A 13163-nucleotide genomic window follows, 5' to 3' on the forward strand; every position below is an offset into this window, starting at 1 on the left:
ATGCCCCAGAAGACACCCCAAGTTCTCAAGGGTCTCCGAATTCTTCAGGCGCCCAGACAACAATCCCTCATCCGGTTCGACATCTGCATCGGAACCTTCCCTTGTGATGACACTTACTTCATTAACTGCCAAAGCAGGATTGCCAACATGCCTCTTGCCAGCTCACCTGTAACATATAACCTGTGTCTGAAGCGATTCACATAATCAATCAAATTCATGGGTGGGTCTGTTTCCATCCACCAATCAATCAATCAATCAATCAATCAATCAATCAATCAAAGCTTTATTCGTCACATGCAGGTTGCCCTGCAGTGAAATGGGACACCCCCACCCCCGACCTTACACATATAGCACAAACATTACATGGGGATACAGGTCGGAGATTGGTAGAATTAGAGAAAAAAAACATTGAAATGTACACTACAATGGGGAAAGTACAAGAGGAAAAAAAAGAGACCCCTACTCATGCTATGCTTCCATGGTAGGACAGCATGAGAACAGGAAACAAAAAAACTCCTCTGCACAAAAAAGCACATAAATGTCCACAGCACAACATTGTGAAGACATGACAAGCCACAGGGGTGGGTGGGGGGTGAGGAGTAATCCGAGGCGAACACAGCAGCCGCCCTGCACAGCGCTACCGTTTCAGCGCGGCACACAGACCCGCCGTGTTCCCTCGCAGGAAACAAGCATCGAAGGCGTTGGAAAGGGAGGGGGGATGAGTGAGTGCCTATCAGTGTAAGTGTATGTGTGTGCGTGTCCATAGTTCAGCTGAGACAGTGTCCTTCGGCCTATCAGGCTAAGTAAACAGTCCTCCAGCCAATCCAGGTGTCCTTGCATGGGATGGGAAGAATAGCCGTAACACAGTCGTTATCAGGGAGTGATTGTTAGGCTCCAGCCTTGGGCCTGCAGCTGGCGCCGTGATGGGGGTCCGCAATGTTCATGTTGATTTTGTTAATTTCCATGCGAGCAGCCCAGGAGAATTTTCAGGCTGCTCTTTAACACTCCGACACTGGTCTCTCAATCTCCCGTTGGAGAGTCGCGAGCCTCCCCATGATGGTATCAAACTTCTGTTCCATGGTGTTATCATTCTTTTGATTCTGAGACCTCACAACTGCAGTGATCCGTTCCGCGATGTATTCCAACTGTTGCTCAAGGGTCTCATTTTGAGCAGGCCTCTCTCTGATGTATCCCCCCATACGCTCAATGGTGTTGTTTTGAGCCTTCACAGCAGCTGTAAGCGTCTAGGTGTTGACCATATTACGTTCGTTGTGAGAGGTTGCGCCTCGTTCCATTGCGATTCCAGCGGGCAGCCTTGGGGGGGGGGGGGTTTGAACAGCCGGTTCCGCTCTCTTATTTCTCCGATAAACCAGGGCTAAGCCAACTCCGATCAGCATGAACCCTGTTATCATGGTTCCGAATAGATAGATATCTTCAGCGTCCTCGATCGACAGTCCCGCCAGGCACATGATCCTCCAGTTCTGCCACCCGTCCATCGTGTATCCGGCAGGGAAAGTCCCTCCAGGGCACTCAGGCTCTCCCGAGCCCAGACTTCTCGTTGAGAAAAGGGTGTCAATAGCATTCAGAGACCAGTTGATCAAATCCATAATTCTCTTTTAGGTTTTAGAGAACGACAGTGGGAGGCTATTCCAGGGAAAGTAATGCACACGAGACAAGACAAGGACATAGAGGCTAAGCCTTAACCCTTTAAGACCTACCATAGAACCAAGTCCGCCAGAGCTTACTTCATATTTTTACATGCTGTAGTGCCATTTTTGGGAGCATTTCAAGTTGCTATATGTGACCAAGTGGTCGACGGGGTTAGATAAAAGGAAATAATAAAATGACAACGCCACCTAGGGGAATTTCACCCCCAGGAAATATATTTAAGAAAAATAGATAAAAGGAATAAAAGGAGGCCGCACAGATTCAAGGATGCACACTGAAGCAGGTTGGCTCCAATATTAAAACAGTTTTATTTATAGTAAAAATAAATGAAATATTAACAACCAAGATGTAGCGTCATTGTTGACAGTGTCCTAAAGTGAAAATAAAACAGTCATGGAGTTTGGACTTACCAGCAGCCGTGGAACGAAAAGAAAATCACACAAAAAGAAAATCACTGCAGCCCACCCGGTGCTGTACAAAGGAAAGTGTGAAAACGACCCACCACCTGAGGTCCCAGGGCCACTGGCCCGTCCCCCGTTCACTGAAATAAAACACAGAAAAATATGTTAAAAGAATAAAAGGACACTGAGCGTCAGGCTCGCTACAGATCATAAAAAACTAAAACACACTTTAATAAAAGAAATCACACACACACACACGCGCGCAGGAAGGCTTATACCCCACGGGTCAAACTACCACTCGTGCTGGTAGTAATTATTCTCAATCGCAAGCCGGTCTGGCTCCCCACCAGCTGAGACCAGCAACCGAGGCGATTTAATAAAGTCCCAGCACGACACTCGGGCAGAGGGTCGCTGCAGCCTGATCACAGAAGCGTGGGTACGAGCAACAGTCCAGAATAAAATAGAATAAAAACAGGCGAACCAGAAAAAGGTAAGCCTATTTAATAAAAGAAGATAAGACAAGCTAAAAACAAGACAAGACGAGACAAGACAGCAGGCTCCACCGAGGAGGAGTCCTCACAACAGCGGCTGGGAAGGTGTTTCACTCTTCCGATTTAGGTTGGGCGATTTGCCACGGAGAGGTGAATACAGCAGTCAAACCCTAAAACAACAGATAAATGTAACCTTAGACTCTTATAGCTATGAATGCTAATAAAAGTAGTTTTAACGGCTTACCCCAGGACCGGAGGCGCTATACTCTCACTGGTGGGGATAACACGAGCACCTCTCTCCGCAACGTCGGTGACAGGGGATTTCTAAAAATCACCCTGTAATTCTTCAGCTAAGACACCTGAGTTAGAAAACACAGAGACTGCAGTCGTTTTTTACACGCGTGGGCAGCAACGAACGCACCTTGCGAACTGCGAACTGCGAACTGCGTACTTTTATTTTATACATGTCTGTGTGTGTGTGTGTGTGTGTGTGTGTGTGTGTGTGTGTGTGTGTGTGTAAAAATAACAACGTCACTCAGAGCAACTGAATCAGCACATGCACACTTAAGATTATAGCTTCACTTCTGCAAAAAAGCACGCTCTGCAAACCTGCAATTTCCTGTCACTCTGACTCTGCACAGACCCAAAGCAACGGGTTATTTCCCTTTTCTACATCTGTTCTCTAAAAACAGGAAGTGATTTAGTAGCTGAATAAGTTCATCACAAAGTTATTAGGTGAAAAGTCACATAGACATGTAGATTACTTAAAAAACAGAAAAACACATTTCATGAAGCTGATCAAATTATATAAAAACAAAAATCTCTTGACAGTCGGAATAGAACAAACTGCCGCGCCACAAAAGGCCACAAAAACTATATTATTTTTTTATTTTTTTAAGTGAAGGCAAGCCGTTTATTTAGGCTGATAGACAAAAAATAATACAAACGTGAGAAAACCAAACAAATTACTAAACTAGAAAGCTAAACTGGGAAATTAAACACTAGAAACCTGGAACACTTGGAACATAGAAACACATGGGAGGTAAACAGATGCTCTCACAAAGGACCAAGGAAAACAGAGACAATATACACAATGTGGGATGATCAGAGAAGTGGAAATACATGGGAACACAGCCGGAAGAAATTTGCACATAACGAGACAAGAAGCTAAACTAAAAACCATGCACATCAGATAGGGACTGAAAAAATAAAACAGGAAGGAGCATGCACAGCAAGACTCAGACAAGGACACGCAAGCTTGACACTAGGACAGGGATAAACAAACACGAGAGAACACAACAGGCAGGAAGACAAGGACGAAACACAAGAAGAACATGGGAACAGGTAAGGGAGACAAAACCCCAAGACAACTGGGATAAGAGAGAGAGAGAGAGCAGGAGACACAGAGCATGAAAACAAACAAACATGGAACCATGGCAGACCTAACATGGAAGATGCTAAGGGCATAACATAAAGGTGAGTGTAAGAAGACAGGAGGAGAAAGACAAGACTGAGGGATTACAAAGTTATTGCAATACTGCCCAGTAAGATACAAATAAATGAACTGACATAAAATCAATGCAACAGCAACACGAAAACCAATACATAAAACTGAAATATACCATATTATCCTGAAACCAACATGGGTTACCACAGACCTGTCTGGACTGTACCTCAGTTTTTGAGAGGAAGGTAGAAGAGAATTTCGGCAGGCCGCCAGGCTCAACAGGTTTCTCAAATTGACTTCTGATTTGATACTGGCCTGGACCAGGAACTCCCTTCTTTTCTGCCTGCATGGGCACAAGTTCATGGTAGCGAGGGATGGCAAGCTCAACTCTACCTCTCTGATCCTTTTGAAGGTTCACATTCTCGTACTGTGTTTCTGGGACCAGTTCGGGGTCATATTGTCCTGGAGCTGGTCCCACATCCACCTTCTCCTCAGATCTCCTCCCTGTCATGTTGCCAAAGTGGATCCTGTCAGGTCAAGGAATGTTGTTCTACTGTCACTGTGTTATCATTCACATGCAGTGTCATTATTTCATCATTACTTCATTAGTCTGCATCACTTATCATCAGTTTATCATCAATATTATCATGTATCATTCATTTATCATTTAGTAAATCTGCTAACGGTGTGGTTACTGAATAATCCTGTAGTCCAGAAAAGCACCAGCATGGCTGCAGGTCCAGGCGGGCCCAGTAAGTCAGATGAGGACACTGAACTTTCGTTGGCCTGGACCTACAATCTCACAAAACTGCACACTTGTGGACACAATTGTTTCTGTTCCAAATACCGATGATTGGAAACATCTGGGAAAGGGTTGTTGTTCTGAGAAGAGGAGTTCCAGGAATTGTCCTGACGTCATAATGGCTATAAAGCTTTCTGTAACGAGCAGAGAGATGAAGACTAGCTTCCCACACTGTACAGAGGGTGTGTGTTTAATAAATCACTTTTTTGAACACCTCCTAGGACTCTGTCTGCGCTTACTTTTCTTTCCAAATCAAAAGAACCTTACATTTTGGTGCCGAAACCCGGTTTGGAGGGAGAGAAGACGCGCTGCGGTGAGCGGAGTGCCTCGGGGGTGCCCAAAGGACGGGGGGAATCCAGGGGAGCGGCCAACTGAGTGACATAAACCGCGACATAAAAGGTCAGTAGCCTACCACCTGTTGAATAATTTTTATCCAAAGGTACTAAATTGGAAGTTAAAACTAAATTGAATGTTCACTCAGTGGGGGCCTTCTTCTGGGTTCTGTCCGTAGTGATTTTATTTAATTAGGACAATTAGTGGTAAAAGTTTGATAAAATTCTCGCAAAAGTTATTGCTGTTTATTTTAGGGGGGTTTCTGTGTTTTGTGTTGTGTTTTGTGTTGTGTTTTGTGGTGTTTGTGGTTTATGTGCCTTATGTGAGATTGTGGAGTTAGATGCCAAGCAGTCTTTAAGGTTAGGGGAATTCGGACTCATTGGGTGGTAGAAACGCGGTTTCGGGCGTCAGGTAATTAAAAACTGAGGGGCTGAAAGTCCCCAGGGACGCTTTTAAACATAAACTAAAGTTCTGGAGCGTGGCTCCGAAGAGCGTAGGCGCCTTGCGTGTGGCAGCGACAGGTAATCTGTGAACGCATGGTTACCTCTGGCGGCGTCCAGGTAGCTCGGGTGGTCCCCGCGGGAGGTCAGGCACCCGGAAAGACTAAGTGGTCAAGGATCACTTTTTCCTGCGCTGTTTGGGCGAATGGGTGCGACCCAGGCTGCACTTACCTGCAGTTATAAATTACTTTAGTGTTTAGAAATCTGACCGCGGCCGGCGAGGGCGTTCCCGACGCGGGGTTATTGATCATCAAGGCTGGTTCTGTAAACCAAGGTGGAGCCTAGGCTTAGAGCTTTCAAATTAGTCAAAAACTCAGGAATACCGGTATAGAAATAAAAAGAGAAATAAATAAGATAAGCTGTTCTGGCAGGCGGCGTGTTTATGTCTATACGGGCCCGTGTATGTAAATAGAGTGTAAATTACCGGTGTACAGCGCTTATTTTGCTTAAAGGTTAGGTTTCGTGTGTGGTGAAAAAAAAGAAAAGCGTCTCTCTCTCTGTCTCAAGCAGCTGCAAAGAGGGGGGCTTGGTTAACCCCGCAGTGTGTGTGTGAGGAGAGACAGAGACAGAGAGAAGAGGGGGGGGCAGCGCATGTGCCCATTTAGTATTAAAGGAAAATAGGGGGAAACTGTTTTTCTCTATTTGTTTAACTGTTCAACTCGGTCTTTCTCTGTTTGTTTAATTCCTCCAATTTCTTCTTTAGTTTTATGAATATAAGCTGAATATAGCTGTTTTGTCCTGTTTCTTGTGGTGTGGTTGACTAAAAGGTGGACTTCTCTCAACCTGGAATTTTGAGTACGGCGCCAAAACCAGTAGAGTAGCATAATTGGGAGAAAAAAGGCCAGATTTTGGCTTAAAATTTTACAGCTTGACCTCGCACTTGTCCCCAACCTGAGAAGAAGCTCAAAGGACAGTTAATCTCCTGATGAAGACCAACAGAACATCGTGGACGTGAGAAGAATTTACAAGCAGCCAAAAGACAGTGCAACTGAACCGTTAACACTGAAACCAAACTGACGGGACCAGCAGCATGGAAGGAACTACGAGATGGAAACATGCACTGTGAATTACAGGCTGGGCAGTTGAACGGTGGGAAAGCACTGGACACTGATTGTCAGATTTGCCATGCTTGGAGTAATCTTGAAAGAGACGACTGAAAGGATCAACAGAAAAGAAGAAACCGCGTGATGAAACATGGACGGCGAAAGGGCAGGCTGTTCTTACCCTCCTCGACTAAATCGGTTTCAGTTATGTACTGAAATATAAGAATGGACATTAGAGGCTTCTTTCACAGAAAAAACTCAGGCTGGGACTTAAGCCAAAAGGAAAATACTGAAGAGAAACAGAGAAGAAACGGATTGTGTTTGCTGGAGGATTCAAGACAACAAAAGGACACTGAGAGAAGAGGACAGGGACCAGTGAGAGGTGAAGCCGGACGAGTTCGACTGTGAGAATACAGGGTATAATTGGATTGAAACGAAAGCCTGAACTCGTGATGGTGTTTAGAGATGTCCACCAGAAAACTAAAGAGGTAAACAAAAAGAACGTAAAATGAAGAGAGAAAATAACTGACAATTACATGAATGAATGGAAAACACACATACACAAAGTGTTACATGTGAAATTATTTCTGGAAAGAATCAGAAGTGAGATAGTTTTGAATTAAGAAATCAGTGAAACGATGCATGAATTAATCCTGACTATAACATACAGAGGCAATGAAGGAAGCAGCTTACACTCACTGAACATTAACAAAAATACATAGGAAAAGCAATGAAGACCTGCTTACACTTATACACATGACATAAGTTGGTATTTCTGACCAGAGAGAGGGAAACGGGTAGTTTAAGTACTCATGATAATAATGAAAATGTCTTAGTTGTGTTTCTTCAGGGGCGAAACAGACCTGGATCAATTCTCCACGTGCACCGGTCGGAAGAAACCTATAGGTTAACATGACTGGACATGTCAAGGCAAGTTTCTGGTTGAATTGTTCACAGCGCCATGTCTCCATAAACCTGAGAAGTGGGCCCTAACTTCTGGCTGAGGACCAGGAATGCTGTTAATAAGGTGGGAACTTAAAATTTAGGTTAGCAAATTTGGGAAAGAAAACTGTCAGAGATTTACAGTTAACAAACAGTCAGGTGAGTAAACAACACTGAGACACTTAAGATTGACAACGTGCGGCACGGGTGAAAAGCTCAGAGCAAATCACACCGAACTGCAGTATCCGTTTATTTTTATAAGTTACATCGTCAATATGCAAATATAATCACATTTCCTGTTACGCAGGTCTGAGTATAAGCTGTGTGTAAGCTGTGTGTAAGCTGTGTGTGTGTGTCACAAAGTATGTGTGTTGCAAGTCAATTTCTAAGAATAATATAATGCAAGTCAGCTTCTGCGGATATGTATTTCTGTACTGGTCTCTTGTCAGTGTCACAGGGTCAGCTTCCTGTTTCTACAGAAAACTGTGTCTGGTGAAATATGTGTAACATAACTTTTGAAGCATAATAAATAAAATTATTTATTAATTTTATTTATTAAAATTAATAAATAAAATTATTAAACATCCCTAACATCCCTCCCTGTTGTTACCGTATTTCACCACTTCAATCATACTTTATTATCAGCTAACAATCACTTGCTTATAACATTTTCAATTGTAGCATCATCCAGTATGTGTGTGTGTGTGTGTGTGTGTGTGTGTGTGTGTGTGTGTGTGTGTGTGTGTGTGTGTGTGTGTGTGTGTGTGTTCCTATACTAAATCTTCTTCGTCCGGTTCATCTTCTTGTGGCAGTCCAACATAGGTGATCACTGTGGCCTGTACCATTTTGCCAATCATTGATCTGATACAGGGTAGAATGCATGTTGAGAACATGCAAAGCAGTAAAAGAAGAACTCCTATCAAGACAAGTCCTTTGATCACGAGGGTCGTCCAGCTGACGCTCAGTAGCCAGGTCAGCCAGTTCTCTGTGTTCATGACATAGTCTTGTTGCTGTGCATTACTCAGTTGTCATAACTTCTCCAGGGCGGTGGTCATGGTCAAGGAATGCACGTTATCTGGAATATAGGTGCAGCAAGTGGTGTTGAATAAGACACAAAGGCCCCTCTCTCAGCGAGAATCATGTCCAGGGCGACTCTGTGTTGCATGACCACTATTCTGATCGCGTCGATTTCCTCATTCTGAGCCTTGTTTATCCTTGTTGAGCTGTTCAGGAAAAGTCCAAATCGGTAATCTAGAGTCTCAATTCTTAGCATGTTTTTTCCATCTCCGATTCATGGGAACAGTGAGTGCAGGACTTTCTGTCCGGTGGTCCACAAGTTGAACTCCGCTGGCACATCACTGCCCCAGATTGGATCATGTGGTTGCACGTCATCAGTGCTCCTCTTGCGTCTTGGTTGGTCCTGATGGAATATTCTGAATGTGTGGTCCGACACAAAAATTGGGGCGCAGAGTCCGGTGCTGTTGGGTGGGATGGTGAAGTATGTCTTTGAGCCATATGCCCAAGCTGTACCCTGCACCCAATATGTGCCATTCAGGAAGCTTATCCGTGCCTTTCTGTCCTGCGGCATCCGGAAAGTCTGGGAGCAGTTTTGGTTCTTCCCCAGCTTTCTGTTGCCGTATGCGAAGGTGAAACACATTGGATGTTGTATTCCTGGTTCCCTCCTGACGTTGAAAGATTTTCCCTTGTCATTGGTCGCATACAGGTGTACCCAGTATCGGTCATCACAGCTGTAGTTCCAGTCTGAGACCTCTGATGCACAAAATACTACCTCCTTAGGTTTATAGTTGATCAGTGTTCCATTACACCGTCGCAGGTCGGTTTTTGTGACTTGTCTTTTTAACTCAACCTTGAAGAAGAAGATGTCTTCGGGGGAACATGTTCTGCTGTTGGCTTTGTAGAATATACATAGGGCTTCGGAAAGGCTGGGTGATTTTCCATACAGGGTGGCTTGCATTGCTGTTGTTGGGAGGTGAGAACAGACGTAGCAGCCAGTGTGGTTGTCTTCTGTATGTACTCGGTTGTAGATGTACCGGTACCAGGCATTGTTCAGTCAGGGGTGGTTGTGCTCTTTATCCATATCCTTTAGGTGTAAGTTGTCATATGACCATTTCTTCTGTAGGTGGTGCTGTGGGTCCTTGTCTCTCCAGGTGAGTATCAGTAGGCTCACTAGGAGCGCAATGCCAGCCATTATGAGGACAAGGTTCTTCATGATGACCAGGCACACCCGGGCTCCAGGTGAGTAGACTACTGGCGAGAAGACAAAAGAGCGGGATATACCCAAACAGCCCTTTCCTCCACCAGGGAACACCTAGGAGTCGGGGGAACCGGCGTCTATGCTTGTGTTGTCACTCACTCTTTTGCAGTGGCTTTGGTGGATCCAAGATGGTCTTTCTGTTATTTTGCAGGCGGTTGGTGTAGTAAGTAAGACCTGATATGGGCCTTCCCACCTTGGTGAACTCCAATTCTTTCTCTGGAGTACTTTGATCAGGATCCAATCACCTGGTTGCAACCTGCAAGAAACTGGAGAGATATCACTCGGCAGTTTATTGTTAGCACAATCTCTTTATTCTCAAATAATTTAGTCATCCACTCTGCTAGAGTGGTTTCTCCTATAGACTTATTAATAGCCTCCCGTGAACGATTTCAAAGGGTGTGAGCTTTTGCGAACCCTGGGTTAGTCGCATCCACATCTTCACCAGGCCCAAACACTCAGGCCATTGTCTGATCTTATCAGAGTAGGAATGCCGTAAGTAGGAATAAAATGGTTGCATAAACATTTTGCTACTGAGATTGCATCTGCTCTTTTTACTGGATAGATTTCTGGCCATTTTGAGAACACATCCACAATTACTAGAGCGTATTTTGATGCTTGACATTCGTTCAGTTCAATAAAATCCATGTGGATTGTGTGAAATGGGTGCGGTGGTGTTGGGGAAAAGCCTCTTTTAGGCCTGAGGTTTCCCTGTGCATTATGTTTCTGGCAAATCATGCATGTTCTGATAAACTCTTGTGCTGAAGCTTCAAAATTTTGAGTATAGAAGTGTTTGGGGAGGACATTCATCATTCCACCCCTTGACAAATGCGTTAAGCTATGTGTCACTAATGCTGCTGTCTTGTGTAGCAATTTTGGCAGTATTGGTTCGCCATTACAGGTCATTAGGTCATTCTGTAGCCGTGCTCCACACTTTAACCACTTCTTTTGCTCTGCGATAGGTGCGGCTTTCTATTCATCTTTAAGTACATCAAGTGGTATTAGCTGTGAAGTTTCAGACATTAAAGTTCGTATTGGTTGCTGTGCAGCCTTCCTCGCAGCTTGGCCTGCGAAGTTATTGCCTTTAGTAATTTCTGAATTATCTTTTTTGGTGTGCAACGCATATTGACTGTCAGTGTGAATATATATATCTTGACCTTTGCGCAGTATGCACGTATAACAGCCGTTAGTTCTGCACTCTGTGCTGAAAAAGAGGAAGTAAGGGCTTTTGTTTCTAAAATGGTGTCTGCTGTGGTTACTGCATAACCTACACAGTTTCGCCCGAGACTATTTTTGAACGCTGAACCGTCTGACAAAGATGTTAACGAAACCAGCTTGTGGTGTCCATTCTATTTTATCTGTCAGTGCTAGATTTTTTCCATAAACTAAGTTTTGCAATGGTTCAGCTAACGTAGCATATTCAGGTATCCAGCATCTGCAAAAATTGCAGAGACCTAACTAACTCATCATTTGTTGTTTTGTGACAGGCTTAGGAGCGTTTTGTACAGCTACTTTTCTGCTGTCTAACAGCTGTCGGCCTTGTCCTGTCAGTCTGTGGCCAAGGTATGTTATCTCCTGGCTCCACAATTGCCATGCTCCGCTAGATGTTGCAAAACTGTCAGTGTGTTTGTTTTGCAATCCGTCTGTGTGTAGCCTGTAATCAAAATATCATCAACGTATAGCAGGAATTTACCTGGGGCAGGAAGCGTGCAAAATGACATGGATTTTCTGAGAGCTTCTGCATAAAGAGTGGGGCTATTCTGGAATCCCTCAGGCAACCTTGTATAGGTATACTTCTGGTTGTCAAAAGTGAATCCAAATGTAGCTTTTGTGAGTCAGTGTGTAGTGGTACAGAAAAGAAAGCATTGGATAACCACTGTGCTTTTTGTATTACTTGATTTAAAATGGTGTGTGGATTTGCCACCACAGGTGGGATTTGTTCTGTTATGTCATTTATTGCTCTTTGCCTCTTCGTCTTTGTTTTTTTTTTTTGTTGTTCATTACGTTTTCACTTGAGGCATTCCTAGATACCTTCTAGTTTTCCAAAGAATTGATCCAGGTCTGTTTTGCTCCTGAAGAAACACAACTAAGACATTTTCATTATTATCCTGAGTACTTAAACTACCCGTTTCCCTCTCTCTGGTCAGAAATACCAACTCATGTTATGTGTATAAGTGTAAGCAGGTCTTCATTTCTTTTCCTATGCATGTTAATGTTCAGTGAGTGTAAGCTGCTTCCTTCATTGCCTCTGTATGTTATTATCAGGTTTAATTCATGCATCTTTTCACTGATTTCTTAATTCAAAACCATCTCACTTCTGAGTCTTTCCAAAAATAATTTCACATGTAACAATTTGTGTATGTGTGTTTTCTATTCACTGATAGACAGCTCCCTGTGCTGTCCCCTATGCAGCTTCTGCTCTGAAACAAATAAATAAAAACTTTTAACTCGCTCATTAGCTTAGTAGTGTCCACATATTTAAATCAGCTTCTCAATCTTGTAGCTTTAGCTACCCAGATAGCAAGGAGACATTGAACAGATGTTGATTTTCCATCTGAACCATCAGAATCGTCAGGATTGAAATGTCAACACAAAACCAATGTTGAAACAACATTGAAATACTGATGAAACCTTACACTGACATTGAAATAACATTGATTCACTGTTGTTCTGTCATCGTTGATTGTTGATCTATTTATAGTTGACAAGGTGACAACAATCACGTTGAAAAACCATCGATTTATGGTTGAGCGGGAAATTAAAGCTGCTACCACTTGGACTATTCCGCAGCACCCCTATCACATTGGTACATCCCTCCAGGTAACCATTGTCTTGGTTGTAGAGCTTGTAGAGCGGGACATTAGATTTACTCTCAGCGGAATTGACCGGAGAAGGCATCAGTTCATGCACTGCACTGGCCTGCACCACGATTAGTATAAGGTAAGAATGAATGACTTTTGTTCTATTAGTTATTTCCACGGTTGCATTTGAATAACAGTAAAAAACAAACAAACAAACTTGTTAATGTAAAGTTTCGGATAAAATGTGGGAGCCCGAAATTGTGTCTACTTTCATCTTACAATCCGGCAACAAATAAATTGCACTGCAAACAAAGTCTATCAAGAAAGAAAACATTTTCGTTTCATACTTTTCCGTTATATTCCCTTACAAAGCTAGCTTTAACGCTTCGAGGGTTCCTTTGTTCTTGCCGTCGCCTCGGCGCTTGACCCAGACTTTCGCTCTGTAGTTGCTTTTTAGCATAGT

General features: G+C 43.5%; 1 pseudogene; it reads right to left on the reverse strand.

Moving 5' to 3' along the window:
* Positions 1 to 8684: 8684 nt before the first annotated feature.
* LOC146615792 (uncharacterized) lies at positions 8685 to 9857 on the reverse strand (annotated as a pseudogene).
* Between the last annotated feature and the right edge of the window lie 3306 nt (positions 9858 to 13163).

Source organism: Diplotaxodon limnothrissa, linkage group LG16 (assembly GCF_057381915.1).
Source record: "Diplotaxodon limnothrissa isolate DT_005_m linkage group LG16, D_limnothrissa_male_GT1.1, whole genome shotgun sequence".
NCBI classification, from domain to species: Eukaryota; Metazoa; Chordata; class Actinopteri; order Cichliformes; family Cichlidae; genus Diplotaxodon; species Diplotaxodon limnothrissa.